Here is a 16,557-nt window from a genome sequence, read left to right as displayed (position 1 = left end):
TACTGGTTCCCACAAACACTGACACACTCCTGTTCCTGTGAGTCTCATTCACCCACCACACACACCCCACCCATGCCTCTCCCTACACTACATTTCCTGAATTTTCCTGGATTGCATGCCACTCCTACTCTCATCCTCCCCTTCTGCATCTACCCTGCACATGCCCTTTTCTATCCCTCCCTGTGGTCATCTAAACTGCCCATGCTGAGGAGTTGGAAGCATCTCTATATTTACTCCATCTCCACCCCGCTTCCACCCAGCAGCCAGTGCTATGCATCTTTCATCTGTGGGGCTGGATGACCTATATTCTCAGTCTGGCCCCATGCAGCCATAGTTCACCGCTGCTCCACTCTGTCCCGCTGCTCTCGGCTCTCGCACTGGCCCCAGGCAGCAGCTGTGGGTGTGGCAGCCAGGCTGAATTAGAATGGGCAGTGCAGGCACAGACGCCCATTCAAAGTAATCCATCTTGGCTGTCTGGAGCGCAGAGAATTTCAAAACTAAAGTGACAAAACAAAACCATATTGCACTGAGTAGAAGATGAAGGAATGGACCGGTGGCATAATAAATATTTCAAAATTCTACTGTTTGGAAAGAGTTGCTTTATTAGAAACTCAATGCTTCTGAATATAGGTCAAAGTCTTCTTGCACATGACCCAGTTTACCTGCTTTTTCCACAGCACCATTACCACACGCTCTAATATGATTCAACTAATTATTGCTTGTTATAAAATTTCTGCAGACTTATAAATACACAGGCAGAATAGATCAAACAGAGCACAAAGATGGTTCTGCAATGAAGCTAATTTGCTCATCAAGAATGCATTCTTGATTCTCTGCTTATTGTCCTTGACAAATAAAGTTGTTTTTTTTTGTTCTGCAGTGAATATTTCCCTCTAATCCAGGTCAGTAGACTGAGATTGCTCTATGCTGCTGCTGAGATAATGCTGAGATAATACCTAATCACTATTATTACCATTTGTTCTGAAAATGATTTGGTTACTCTCAATTGTACACAATTTTAAAAGGTACCACCCACATGAATGACAGAGGCAATAAGGTAGGTGCAATATGAAATTTAGGAGAAGGTGAGGTCACATTTGAAAGAGTACATTAAATGCTGTTATTAAATGAGACAAAACTGATATCTCCCGTGTTTTTTTGTTCTGTTACCTGACCAAGAGCCTTGGGAGTGGCAGGTATTAGCAGCAGGAAGAGCACTGACACATACACACATGCTGATGCATAAGCTTAACTTGTTTATCCATATGCTAACAGGGTTTAATCATTTACTGTTAATCCACAAAAGCTGTTTAGAGGGTTTCTCTTTTTAACAGATGTCACCAAGCTCTGCCTGTTTATATTTCTGCCTGAAAGTCTGTCACCATATTACTCAGTGTTTTCTGTTCAACCATCCATCAAACCATCCAACCTTTTGTCCCAATGTACACCCACCCACTCTCCCATCCATCCACCCATCCAACCATCCAACCATCCATCCAAAAGCTTTCCTGTAAGTTCAACCTTGTGGAAAACAAGGGAATCTACGACTGCAGGCAGGCTCCATCTTAATGGCTGAGCAGTTCAAAACTATTTGTTTAGTGTATACTTGAGTATTTCCACATGAGAAGATAAAATTGCTCTTTTTCAAATGTGGCCGGGATGCATTTAGAAACTGTAGATGAAAGTGGAAGAAAATCAATCTTCAGGGCAACTGCTCAAGTTTGAAATGGCAAAATTATTTATTAAGAATCAATGCCCGCACTCACTTTCCCATACAAAGTGAAGCCATGACACCGACGAGAAAAAATGATAATCAGATGCTCCTTTCCCTGTGGTATGATTTGTATTGCTAATGTAGCTGCCCTCTGCAGCAGAGCTGCTGAGTCACGGTCGTTCCCATACCCCTGAAAACTGACCTTTCTTTGGGCTGGAGACAGGTGTCTGCCCCTTCCCCCAATGGCAAGACCCGCAGCCTGAGTGTCACTCACACACACCCACACACATGAATACAAACACACGGGGCAGCTTCCGGGTTATGGGGTCACACTGACATGCACAGGCCAAGCTGTCATGTCAGGCTTTATTAAAAGCCCGGGCGTCTGGGAGATTTAATTAGCGTGGCCTGTGTGAGGTAAGTCTCTCGTGCTGAAGCAGGCTAGGTGCCGGGGTAAGGTACAGTCTAATAATATGTCTCTGACTGGAGCGCAGCCAAGATTGAGCCGTGCTTGGTTAAGGCTGAGAACTACCAGTGACACACTGACCTTGCTTACCCGATTTGGATGTCTAATAGCTATACTAGTGGCCGAATAGGCACGACAAGGAGTTCACGTGAGGCAAGACGAAGCGAGTTGTTTGCACCAGTGGCTAATACTCTGCAAGGACAGTATCACATGCTCCCTTTATAATAATTACAGAAAAAAATCTAAAATAAGCCCCTTTGTGACTGCACAAAAAAACACTAACACCTGATTACATCTGGTTTTTGTATTCAGTGGGAAGGGTTACAGTTGGCATTCACTCCCAGGACAAATGACGATGCAGTAGACATGGGTATTTTTTGGCTCCAGCCCCGAACAGCTCCAATTGTATAAAAGACACCAGGATGAATGCACTAACTTTCATCCCTTTCACGACACAATACAATGATGCGCCACCCTTAAATACTGTCCGTCTCCATCAGAGCAGCACTCGAACATTGTTCCAAATAAATCTGCATAGAGTATGAAAGAAATACTTAACAAGTAACAGATATAAACAGGAAGTAAGTATGGTAACATTTTCAACAGCCTCCAAGATGCTTTCAGCTGTTTACTAACCTGTTTTCCACAGAATCAAATGTGACACACCAGTAAAAAAAAAACCCAAAAAGTTTTCCTGCACTTAAAAACATGCATATTGGCTATGTGTTAATTTTGGTGAAAAAGAGGTAATACTGTATATTGATTGTCCTACTTCACGATATTAAACATGTCATCAGACATTACAAATGAAGATGTAAGTGCTAAAAGAAGCATAATTAATGATGAATTCCTTCACTATGTTTGACTCACACTATACATGCCACAAAATAATATGAAAAAAACTCTACTGTTTTGTTTGATTTGTTTTGATTTAAGCATTTAAATTGGTTACATTTAAGAATTTTTTTTTTTACTGCATTGCAAAAAAAAAAAACCAGACAATTTAGTTATTGAATGTTCTATTTGCCAAGGTTATTGGATATCTGCCAAAGAATATGTCTTACCCTGTACAATGAAAGTGTGCTCGCACTTTTCACAGTGCAAAATGAAATTTCAAATATTCTACAGCAATGTTTCTTCTCAAAAAAAAAAAATTGATTACTCTGGGTAGTCAGCCTCACTGTGGACAGTTGTGGACAGCTGTACTACAGCACTGAAGCAATATTACCTATGAATAATGTTTCCAGTCTGTTCTTAAGATTATAATATGAATAAATATATAGTTTGTATTTGTGGTGACCCAACCCTTTTACATGGCTGCTACAATTAGAGTCAAAATGTTTAACACTAATGTGATATCACACACACACACACACACACACACACACACATGCGCAAACACACACACACACACACACACACACAAACATACACAACACTGCTCCAAAAAATACTGAATCACTGGGTGATTTTGGCACAGCCTTAAAGAAGATTGGCACTGTGGATATTGTACAACAAAGTTTCTAACTTTGAAATGCTGTAACTACAACACCACCAGTCAGATTTTAATGAAAATTGGACAGGCAATTTATCATGTTACTGAATGCCTAACTGCAACAGTTCACATAGTGATTGGTACATCTAGTTTTGGCAGGTGAGTTTGCAGTTGAAAGCAATAAAAATTGCACAAATATATTTTGTGTCAAATCACTATTACCAATACTATTTTAATAGTCTAATGTAAAAACATTGTGGGTCTATTCCAATCCTAAACTTGACCTCAACCTTTCTGCCTCCTTTAATCTCATTAAACACCATTGGGCCACTCAAAGCTACACCTGAGTGCAGTTTTGTTGTAGCTACTGCCATTCTGCTCCAACCAATATGATGACATTGTTCAAGTGAACATGTTATTGTAGGTGATGTGTCTGAGTGTGTAACACATGGCTCTCCGGAGACAGCGATGTCTTTGATGTAGCTGCCAGCCAGCTAGTTGGATGACTGATCAGCTGTTTCTGAAACGGGGACGAGAGGCTATCAGGGATTTTAGCTCCACAGTCACAGGCAGATGGTGTTGTTTACACACACACACACACACACACACACACACACACACACACACACACACACACACACACACACACACACACTGGCATAGACATACATTTCAAGAGACTGCACACACATATAAAGTGTGTACGTACAAGCACTTACACACTGCTATACTAACCCAAACTCACACACCATAGACATCTCTCTCAAGAGGTCCAGCATGACTAATTAAACACAACGACACACACACACACACACACACACACACACACACAAAGACAGCGTCCTCTTAGACATTGTAAATTACTGTGGCAATAATTGCATTAGTGCAGTAAGTAAATTAAATGGCTGTATGCTCACAGGCTCTGCGGCAGGACGGGGCGCAGGTCCCTCACTGTTTACTCTGCTCTGCTGCTGGTAGCCCTCCCAGTCCCTGCCTTGTTGTCAGGTGCTCCGCTGTCACACACCATTACCTGCAACCAGCTACCATTTCACAGACGCACCTGCACACACATTTACTATACATGCCAGCACATGCGTACACACACACCTTTGTCTCTGAGGTTTATTGTAAATTTTCTTAACTGTGTCAAGATGTAATTCAACAGCACATGTATTATTCACAGCTCTTTTCTAACTCGCCCTTGTTTTTTTGTCTGGAGCTACATGCAGCTTAGCGCACAACACCTGGGAATACTAAGCAGGCAGCCATGCAGATACAGTACAGATGGATACTATAGCAAACTCGCCTGCTTGTCATTATGTCCGTACACACACACACAAACACAGACATACCCTAGCAGGAGAGTGGTAGTAAGCTTAGACGGCCAGGTGTAGGTGTAGTAAGCTTTATCTGAGTCGGTATCAGGAGTCACATCACGTCAGGGGTGCTTCTGGTCACAAGCTAAGGGGCTTAGCCAGCTGGACGCCTGTGACCTGTTAAACAGCTGATAAGCCCTCTCAGCACGTCACCTGCTGAGCTTTGTGCAAGCAGATTCATAAATAAGAAAACTTTCAATTATTCAGCATCTTTCAAAAGCCGTGAAACTGGGACACAATATCAAGAACTTCTACAGTCATATGGAACTTAAAGCTACAGTCAGAAAGCTACAACTTTCGTGAAAATAACTTTTTTTTTGCAATTTTTGCTGAAACTCACTATATTCTGAAAAAAAGTACATGAGACAGATGGAAAAAAAAAATCATGTCCGTCCTCCTCTCCTGACCAGAGAACCCCAGTGATGAGTCCTAAAAACCGTAAATGAATTAGCATTTCAGCACCTCAGATTCACTTGTCTTAAAGTCAGTGGGGGGGTTTTAATGAGTTTTTGGTTAGAAGCCTTAAATAAGGTATGTGGTTGACACTAATTTAAGATACTTGAACATTTCATAACATGAAATGCATCAGCAAATACTCCACTCACAAACTCTAAAGCTTTCATGTGTCATTAAAAAGACGGTTGCTAACAAGTGGCTCATCATGACATCATGACAAACACGGTTTTATAGCCTTGTAGCTGTAGCAACATGATCCAAAATCCAATGGAAAAATCCCACAAGCTTTTTGACGAAGGAACCAGGACTACATTAGCTTCCGGGGTCTCAGGAACTCTATGGCATTCGCAAAACTCTACCTTACTCTTCAAAAAGAACTGAGGAGTCTCTAATGCAACTGTCAATCACTGCTCATGAACTGCAGTCAGACTGTCAATCTAGACAGCACTGATCAAATATGAATGAAGATTTTGTTCCTGCATTGCCCATTTCTTGCCTCACATGTGTTCAGGAGCACATTTTAGTTACTGTTGAGCTGTAAAATAAGAACATTTGTTACCCCCATGTTGGAAATAGTTAACCACAGTTCAAAGCACTGTCAACCGGCTGGAGCAAATTTTCTCAATTTAAAGCTAAAGAATACACTAAAATATGTTTCTGAAAACACCTGATGCAAGATATAGGCAATGCAAAAATAATTTATCACACTGCAGTAGACTGTACAGGTGTTCATATTGCAACTGTAGATGTAACTCATTAACTATCAATAACACAAAATAAAACAATTTAACAGCATAAAACATGGGAAGACAAAATGCTTGCACAAGAATCAGAAATAGCCAGTTGGGAAGATCTAACTGACCTACTTAAAAGACCAAACACCAGATGAATTTCAGCAAAATTCACAACCCCAACTGAGGAGTCTGACCTAGATTGAAGAAATAATTTTTGCGTTTGTCAGCTGATCATAATCAGCGTTATCATCAATAGGCCTTGGGTTAGTTCCAAGAAGCTGGTTTGCTGAATTATCTGGGTAATTATGCTGACTAGAACCCCAAATTCTCATAAGAGTCTGGGAAATGGACTGATGTAAAAAAAGTCTACATTTGCTTCACAAAACATGCACTAAACATTAGGTCTGCCCCCTGAAAGTGCAATACTTCTATTATGAGTTGGAGACCTCTCCGTGTTATATTAAACAGCCAAATCAGATTTGACTTACATAATTCTGAGTCAGTTACAGCGCTACTAAACATGCTGAAATTAGTCAATAAAGTCCTTGTCCTCACACCCAGATCCAATGACTCTGCAGTAGTCACGAGTATTTATCGCCTCCAGCCCAGTGATGGAAATACAACATCTGAGTGCCCCTTTACTGGCGAGATGTAATGATGTTCTGTCACAAAATACCTTCTGTCTCCGCCCAAGCTGCACTCAAACATAAATCCAAATTAGTCTGCACCAGGTTTGAAACAGAGACTGAATAAGTAAGACAAATAACCAAGTAACCAACTTAACACTTTCACTGGCCTCCATGTTGCTTTCTAGTGTTTGCTAACCTGATTTCCTGATGTGACGTTTAACACAAAACACCAGTAAAAAATTTAAAATTATAAATAAAAGGGGAGGAAAGGCATGCTTGTCTGCTGCAGTGTCTTGTCTAAAATACCATATATAGATACTATTTTTGGACGAAATGGGGCATAACAAACATGATGACCAATACAGGGCACCCTTTTAGCAAACTTCATTTTGTGTCTGCGACCCAACAGAACCAGAGGTGTAGTTAGCACGCATTAGCTCACAGGGCTAACTTGGGTTGTTTACTATAGCCTATTATGTGCATGACCCTTTATCCTGATACCCTGTCAAACCCTGTTTAAACTCTAAAACTGTACATGGTAAAAAAAATGAACAAATGGTCGAAATCAGGCACATATGATTCAAGTGAGAGTTGGGTGCAGCCCTACAAAACATGTTGCAGTCAGCCAAAAACATGCATGTTGACAAATGATTCAGGGCACCTCTCAATAGAAGTTATTTTGTGCCTCTGCCACCCAACAGACTGGCCTGGGTAAAGATATTGATTTGAAAATGGAGGATAATGGTTGGGACTAATCAAACAGAGAGGGAGCATTCGGGACGGGGGATTGAGCTCGATATCATAGAATGAAAGCCATCTATGTGCAAGGAAAAATCCATACAGTAGGTAAGCTAATGGGAATGCATTGACAGCAATCCACATTTCTGCTGTCATGCTGAGCTGAACGGAGGTCATGATACCAAAACTGTCCAATCCCATTTAGACACGGAGATCTAGGCTCGAGAGACAGTGTCAATGCACATGAGCTGGAATGAGATCAAACCAAGAAAACAGCCACAATTACCACCGCAGCCTGAGAGCTGGCATCCCTCCGAATGATTTTAGTGCCATCTGATGCAGCTCGAACACAAACGATGGAATACAGTCTGTCGGGAATTTGGCAGTTGATTCGGCACAAAGCCAAAAACTATTGATTGAATGAGGTAGTCTTTTGAGGTGTGGCAGCTGGGGATATATTGCATCGTTTTCTGCTAAGTGCTACCTTAAATTTTTAGAATGAAATGTAAGTTTTCTCATTAAAGACACCAACAGGATCAAATAGAAGGGTTTTTCTGGAAAGGAAACCACAATCCAGTAGATAATGTGATAATATTTAAGGAAAATGATCACTGCATTTTGCTGAAAACTCAATTCTCTCCATGGAATCTCATTTCCATTTTTCTTCGGGGTTGTCTCCTATAGGGAGATAGAGTAATTTATGCCTCTTGTTACTGGGCTGTCTGCTCCAGTTTTGCATTGAATATGCTATTGTGGTGTGACTTTCTTCCTACTGTCGTGGGTGAATCTCTGTGTGTGTGTGTGTGTGTGTGTGTGTGTGTTTGTGTGTGTGTGAGAAACATCTGAAGGTGTCTTAATGCCTGCGGCAAACTGGCACACTCAGCAGATGGGGAAGAGACTGATCCCCTGTTTGTTGACAGTGCACTTAAATGCACACGTACAGTATGCGCATGTGTATGTGTATGTGTGTATGTGTGTATGTGTGCGTGTGTGGATGGGTGGATGGGTGTGCGTATGTGTGTGAAACCTCACATCATAAACCAGCTCTGGTGAGCAGTAAATAAATCATAAAAAAAAAGTCGCTCAGTCCCAAAGACCAGTCGGATCTTTGCACTTCTTTATTTGTGTGTGTCTTTGTGCGTGTGTGTGTGTGTGTGACAGAGAGAGAGAAGGAGAGAGACACTATGGGTACAAAGAGGCTTTGCACTTCATAAGTATTGAGGTTAATACATAGATGAATTATTCACTTCCGTGGGCAGCATTCAATCTGCAGGAGTCAGAAAAAAAGAGAAACTGATTGGCTGTCAGGGTAAAAAAAAAACCAAAAAAAAAACTAAGGTACACACAGGTGTGTAATTTTAGTTGACTGAAATTCATGCTTCTATCTGATAGAAAGACACAGCAAGACGGGCGGATAGAGAGACAATGATAGAGAAGCAGAAAGAAATGACGTCCATCATAAATGTTTCATAAAGCTCTCAGAACTGTGAAGGATTCATCAAATCCAGAGGGAGGTCTCTGGCCTCTGTACCACTCCCTCCTCTTCAGTTCCTGGCTCTCGCTCTCTCTCTCTCTCTCTGTCTCTTTTACACACACTCGCACATCCGCGGAGGCTATATACGAGATAGAATCAGCTGCCGAGTTATCATCATCTGGCTTTTCATTTACCAGTCCTATTAGCCCCATTACCCTCTCAGCCAGACCCTCTGCTTGCCCTTCTGCTCCCTTTTCACAGCAAAAACCATGATTATCTTTCCGAAACTCGTCTATTCCAAATATATTCAGCTGCTTCCCCCAACTCAAATACTTGGCCGAAAGTGTTCTCCGCTGGCTGACATGCTTGTTTGCTTGCTAGCTGGCTGGCTGATTACATAGCTTGCTGGTGGCTACCTGGTCTGTGGGGTCATTTAAGGTGCCTAAATGATGAATTCCAAAGTGGATGAGGAGCACGCAGATGGCTTGGCCTCCGAACACCCCTCCATGTGAATGTGAGGGGAGGAGGAGGGGGGACAGAGGGCTCCTGTGTTACTTCGCACCAGAGCTTGGAGCAGCATGCAGCAGAGCACAGTCCAACAGAGACACACGACATACCCATGCACACAAAACAGAGATTATGAATAATTATGTTCAGAGATCCTTCATGTAGATCAAAGCAAGCTGGCGCCATTTTGGTCACGTTCATTAAGAGCCATGTTTAATGCATGTCAGATATTTTGAAACAGTGCGCTATGTTAACGAAGTGTTTGGACTAGTGGGAGGAATACGGCTAATTATAATTCCAACATGTAAAAATGTGTGTGTGTGAATATGTTCACATGCAGTGATATGAATAGTAATCAAGTACTTCTTATGTGGTTCATGTAATATAAATTACTTGTAATACTGCCTGGTGAGTTTAACAAAGAAAACACAGCCTGAGTGTAATGTTTAAGTGAGAGTGAGGACGACCATGGGATCTCAGCTGTAGTAAGACCGATGTCTCCCCTGGAAATAATACTGTTAACTGTCAGTCTGGCTGTGTAATCTGTTATTGGCAATGACGCTTTGCTGATGCCTCTGCTTATGCAGCAGTATCCTTGTTTTACACAGCAATAAAGAATAGAAAGACATTATAGGCTTCATTTTCAGTGTCTGTCTGACAACATATTTATAGAGAATATACCCATCCATCCCTCCATCCCTCCATCCATCCATCCATCATCTTTTGCTTGTCTGACCTGGGTTACGAGGGCAGCAGGCTAAGCAAGGTATTCCAGACATCCCTCTCACAAACAACAATTTCTAGCTCTTCCTGGGGGATCCCAAGGCGTACCCAGACCAGATAAAATATATAATCCCCCCAGCGTGTTCTGGGTCTACCCTAGGGCCCCTTAGCAGTTGGACATGCCCAGAAAACCTCTAGCAGGAGGTGCCCAGGAGGTATTCTGATCAGATGCCCGAACCACTTCAGCTGGCTTCTTTGGCAGCAAAGGAGCAGCAGCTCCACTCCCAGCTCTCTCGAAATGTCTGAGCTCTTCACCCTATCTCTAAGGGCCAATTCATAGTTTCTGCATCTGCGTGTCTGCACACATAGCAAGCGCACCAACTGTGCATGCTTTTATCTCTTGTTCAAACTCCAGTCCAGGCCTAAACGCTGCATTTAAGCCAGCTGCAGCCGCTGCGCCTCGGTGAAGTTAGCTTCAAGTTGGATATTTACAAGACATTCACTCTGGACCCAACAGCATCTTCTTAGTTTTAGTTTCAAGCTTACCTCCCAGCAGACCCTCAATTGTACTCTGACTAGAGCCACATGTGACCAAAGCTGCCACCGACATTGCCAATGTTCAATGTGAAAAGTTTGTCTGAGACTTAAGCCTGAAACCAGCCATCCTACAGACGAAACTCATTTCGGCCACTTGCATCTTGATCTTATTCTTTTGTTCACTACCCAAAACTCATGAACATATACCACAAATCAAGAGCTTTCCTTTCTGGCTCAGCTCCTTCTTCACCACAACAGACCAGTACAACACATGGCACAATATATATCGAAATATATGGAATTTTCCCAAAATTGGCTTTCCATGTCAGCCCAATATCCTGGAAAATCTGTACACATTATTCATTATTACATTCAGTGGCAAAGCAAAAAGTAGTGTGCCCTACGTGTAGCAAGGCAGGAAGTTAAGGTGTGGTGGTGGTCAGGTATGGCTGTTTAGCAACTTTGATGCAGGCTACCAGAGTTTGCTTTCCATCACAAACCTGCACTTGGTGTTCACCTTTGTATGAACCATAACTACAAACTCCTCCCAATATTTCTAACGTGTTTTGTTGCCTAACCCTCAACCTTAGTCTATTCATCAGGATCTTGCCTTGATCTGAACATATTTGCCATGCGTAAATATAGAAAACATTAGCATTGAATTTAAAAAAAAATGTTAGTACTAAATGTAAGCCGCAGTTTTGCTGAATCTTTGACTGTTGATGTTTTTGTCAGGCAATAGAGTTGTTCATTTTCAGAAGTGGTGCCTGTGTGCCTCCTCTGTTGAGGTGTAACAGGAGTATAACATTTCCTGTCTGCGGGCTGTGGCTGGAGCTAAATGGAGTTGTGGTTATTAAGGCAAGTCAAGGAAAGTTACGTCAGATGAGAAGCAATAAAGGCAGCAAGAAAGAAGCAAGCCGGAAGAAACAATAGTTCAACAAAGCTAATATGACGCCAATAAAACCTGTGCTTCCAAAACACAGGTGACCACCAGGATTGACTTTTTTTTATTGCATATCAGGTGTGTTCAACATCTGTTGTGGCTCTGCTGCATGCATGCTGTGTAAATCAGGCCCCAGGCAGGAATCCATTTTGAGGTAGACAGCTCATCAAGATGACTGGCAAGTTTACATGAACTTGACCATCTGAGAGGGAGGAGGTCAGGGCTAAAAATACACAACCGTTGCCTCGAGGCAGTAAGTTGCTCAGTGTACCTTTACACATGCACATTTCCTCTACAGCTCCTGAATATTCCATGTTTTCCTTAAGTCAGGAGAAACTGAGGTGCTTGGGGCTAGAAATGAGAATGACCTCTGGTAGAATACACAGACTAGAATATAGATAGATCGCTCTTGTATCACACAAGCAATTACAAACCCATGTTACATTGGCAAACAAACAGCCTCATCAATTTTTAATGGAAACAAGTACAGTCGTGTTTCTTACTATCACCAAGGAGTGACTAAGCCTTTATTGTTCCTCTGAAATGACCTACACAAACATTTGATTTAGCTAAACATTGCCTGTCCCTCACAGTGCTGAAAATCTATCCTACAGACCAATAAAATAAGCCAAATGTCTTTTAAATGACAGGGGATGCTTTGAAGGACAGTAATAGCCCCCTTAATGTACAAACAGACAAGTCTGATGGAACCAGGAGATCAATAATAAATTAAAGACTGCTCCAGCCACTTCACACTAAAATGACTCCCCTGAGGTGATTGCCAACAAAGTCTCTTTATCTCTACTAAGAAGCTATCCTCTTGATTTTATCTTTCTTTCCAATAAGCTATATTCTTCTGTCCTGGGACTTATTCAGTGGAAAATGTTATATAGTACAGTGCTTTTTTTTCTCAAATATTGTTTCATTTCCAGTTAATTCAATTAAAACCTAATTGACAGTCCTTTATCAGCTGGAATAGATTTATCACATAAGGTGTCCCATTTACTTATTCCACACTAAAAAGTAAAAAAATAATGATTCCTAAAGGGATGTTTGCCGATTTTCAACCACCTTTGTATCAAACAATGTGGGTAATGTGTGTTGATTAACTTTGGTAAACTCCACACCATCTATCCAGTGGCTACATATCCCTCCTCCCACCCATGGCGAAAATTACGTCACTTAGCAGAGTCTCTTAGTTTTGTTGGCTCGTTGGGTTACAGGCTGTACTTACACATTTTCATATTGTCTGCCACCCAAAAGTATTTGCATCTTTTTACAGCACAGACTGCCTAGTTTTATGTGAGGACTCTCTTTATATCGGCAAAATACTTCTTTAAATGCACATTACAATGACGCTGGCACTTTTATCATGAGCAAATATTTCAGATAGTTTCGCCAGGAATGTGCTTGTCCCACTAAATATTGTGCCACTTTTATTTTTCACTGCTGTGCTTTTGTTCTGAGGCAACAGCACTATCAGAATGTAACCACTCCTGGAGTTATTGAACGGCTTTTCTTTATATCCCCAAAACCGGTAAACATCACCTCATTCAAAGATGGTTCCCCCGAGAAAGACACACAGCTCAGAAAAGAGGTAAATGCGGTAGTAAATGACAAACAATACAGGGAAAAAATAGTGCGCTCATCCCAGGGGGGGCGTCAAGTGAGTGAGCATGTGCAGAGAGAGTACAGATTTTCCTAAAAAGGAGAGTAATCAAAAGCAGTGTTGACATGACACGACACAAAGTTCAGCTTTAGACGAGGTGGAATGAAAAAAAATCTCTTGAAATGGAACATTTAAGTCAGATGTTACAATGGGGATTGTTTTTTTTTTATGATTGAGCAATTATTCCTATTATTAGTGGAACTAAAGGCTATGTGAGAACTCAGCTCATTGGTGACACTTATACATTATAGAAATATTTATCCAAAAAACAGATAATTTTGTTATATGTTGTAAAAGAAGAGCAAATGACTCATGCTGTAGCTGAATGTGTATTTCTTTAGTCACTCAAATAAATCCCCAACTCACTCACTCTCCTGTTCTTGACCACTTTCACTGCATTCTGCTTCAATATTTTTCTTTTTTTTTGCTGCCTGTTTTCTGCTCTAGCTGGTGGGTTTATTTTCTGGTCATTGTGTATGCTGTCTAGGCTGTTGGCCTTCGTCCTGGTCGTGCCACTCCCTAAAGATGACCAAACGCTTGCGGGCTGAGGTGGATGCAGCCAGGTGGCCATACATGCAGGAACCAGCATCTCTGATCGAGGCTGAGACAGGAGGTTGTTAAGTTCTTTGACCAACAAGTTCTCCAACCCATGCAGCCACACAGGTTGTTTGTTTCTACCCACTAAAGCCCAGACTGGCGACAAGATGAAACTGTTGTAGAATATTGTAGAGAAACGTTGCAGTGGTGTGATCTGGCCAGTCTCAGTTTGACTCAAGCTGGCTGATAGTGCCACCTGCAACTGAGCTTGTCAAGTCATCAGCGGCTAGTTTTGGAACGGTGGCACGCCACGTGTGTCAGTAGTTAATTATCTTGTAGCAAAGTCCGCTGGTCCAGTTAAAACAAGTGCAGACTGCATGTGTGCTTGCTGTGGCGTTCTCTGACAACAGCCCTCCATCCCCACTGAGCCCTTCTCATTTACATCCCCAAGGCTGTTTACATGTAGGCCTATGTCTGTCCTGACTATGTGTAGGTGTCAGGTGGTAGGTTGCTGTTGCTGCTCGCACACACACATTACTCGACTGATTTTTCAGATTATTGGTTATTTAAATTTTGCCGTTTCAGAAATGCAACTGTAGCAAGTATCTCACCATCACTTTCCTCATTCATATTTTAAGAAGCTACAAATTATATCCAGCTACAAAATAAGCTTGAAAGGCTGGAAATCAAGTACAGAGAGTTGTTGCCATGGAGAAGATACATCATCTCATCTGTTCATATTAGTGTAAACTGGCAGGTTTTCAAATTGTTGCAAACCGGTTCATTACAAGTAGTTGCAATTTTTAACTCATCTCATTATGAATCTTTGGTTTGAAGTGGCTTTCCTATGACCTGCAGGAGTGTATCCTAAATAAGCACCCTGACCGCTGGCAGGAGATCAACACTCCTCATACTTAAACAACAGAACAGGCCGAATATGACTGTTGCAGTTTTACACGTGGTTAATGTTGTGAATGTTGACATACATGGTTGCATTTAGGCAATAAAACTACTTGGCTAGGGTCACAAAAAAGATCATGGTTTGGGTTAGAATAAGTTGGCACAAACGTACATAATTTCGGGTTATGTAAATGATGTAAGTTAAGTATGTCATGTACATTTAAAAGTGCAGAATGTAACTCTGGAGAAAGATTTCCTAATAAAGACTGCTGTATGTATCCCATGTGGAACCAAAAGTCAACAGTGACTTATTTTAACTTATTTATGCAAGTTGATAGTCTTGTGTGTAACTCTGGAGAAAGCTAGTTGATTGTTGACTCTCATTGCCAGGTCATCAAATACCAATGCTTTCGGTTGTGTCGGTATTTGACAACCTGGCAACCTGACAACCTAACAATCCACTGACTCTTTCTAAAGAGTTAAATACAAGAACCTAAGTTAAAATAAGCCAAAGCAGAATTTTGGTCTCACACAGGACGCAAACAGTGCTCTCATGGGTGAAAGTCCTGTGTTTGTTTTACCCATCCATACACCCTGATCTCCTCTGAGGACTTTGTCGCTCTATACTTCGTCACCTGACTTCCTCCTTTGCCGCCATCATACAGGTTGTGGCCTAACAATCAACATAAAAACAGGTCATAATAAGCTGCTTGTACAAATGACCTATGTGCTTAAAATTTTGTGGACGTCTCTATTTACCAGATTTATTAGTGTGGTATTCAGCATGTGGTCATGCCAGCAGCTTATTGTTCACACAGGTCAAATAGGCCATCCCAGTCCACCCAAGTCCCTGCCAGCTAAGCATGCCACATCTACATGAGGCTGGAGATAAGACGAATGACAGGGGAGGTCATTAAAACAGGAACAACATCGCTGCTCTCACTCAGCCTGAATATGAATCATGCAGCCAACTTAGATATGTGAATGTGCAGACACATATGATTCTCAGGAGAGGAAGCCTTTGCCTGTTGCTTGACGCTTTGGCTCTCTCTTTTCTGGCAAGAACCATTGAAATGCAGACCGAGGGGTATGGATAATGGACCGTCCCACAGTGGCACAGCGCTCCACACACTCTGCCATTCCCTCAGACAGCCACTCCTGCTGTAGTCTGCACTACACATACCCTCTTTTCAACCCCAGGGAGCCGCTGGCAAGTGGCCAACCATCACTGAGTGTGCGAGCGACTGAATATGTGCGTGTATGTTTGTGCATGACTTTTTGTGTGGGAATGTAGGAAGCGCTTGCTCACCAAGAGCTATGCTTATTAATGCCCTACAGACTAAGTGCTCTCCCTTTTCTCTCTTTGGCTCTCTCCTCCACTCCTCCCCTCCTTTGCCCATCTCTTTTGCCTTCTGAGTGGCCATTGCTGAGAGAGGAGGAGGAGGTGGTGCTGGGGGACGGTGCGGGGCGCTGGAGGGAAGTGCACGAACAAAGCAAAATACGAAAGGAAGTACACTAGTGGGCTTCGACAACGCTGAGGCCTCCTGCTGTCTCCCAGCTGCCTTCTCTGTTTGATGCTGAGAGCGATCAATATACTCAGCTCAAAGCTACGCCTCAGATTGTCTCACACCACTCACACTAACTACATACATAACCCAC

At 42.0% G+C, this 16,557-nt stretch overlaps 2 long non-coding RNA genes across 5 annotated transcripts in view; one reads left to right on the top strand and one right to left on the bottom strand.

Annotated features, from left to right (window-relative positions):
• The window catches only part of LOC148190371 (uncharacterized), a 185,081-nt gene that overhangs the window by 38,054 nt on the left and 130,470 nt on the right, over window positions 1–16,557 (bottom strand). The window lies entirely within an intron of this gene.
• Window positions 1–16,557, top strand: part of LOC148190372 (uncharacterized) — a 63,459-nt gene that overhangs the window by 25,608 nt on the left and 21,294 nt on the right. The gene's annotated exons all lie outside the window — the stretch shown is intronic.

Source organism: Plectropomus leopardus, chromosome 1 (assembly GCF_026936395.1).
Source record: "Plectropomus leopardus strain MGB_pleo_1.0 chromosome 1, ASM2693639v1, whole genome shotgun sequence".
In the NCBI taxonomy this organism is placed as follows: domain Eukaryota; kingdom Metazoa; phylum Chordata; class Actinopteri; order Perciformes; family Serranidae; genus Plectropomus; species Plectropomus leopardus.
Note: the sequence above shows the minus strand (reverse complement) of the source record. Positions and strands in the feature narration are given on the sequence as shown.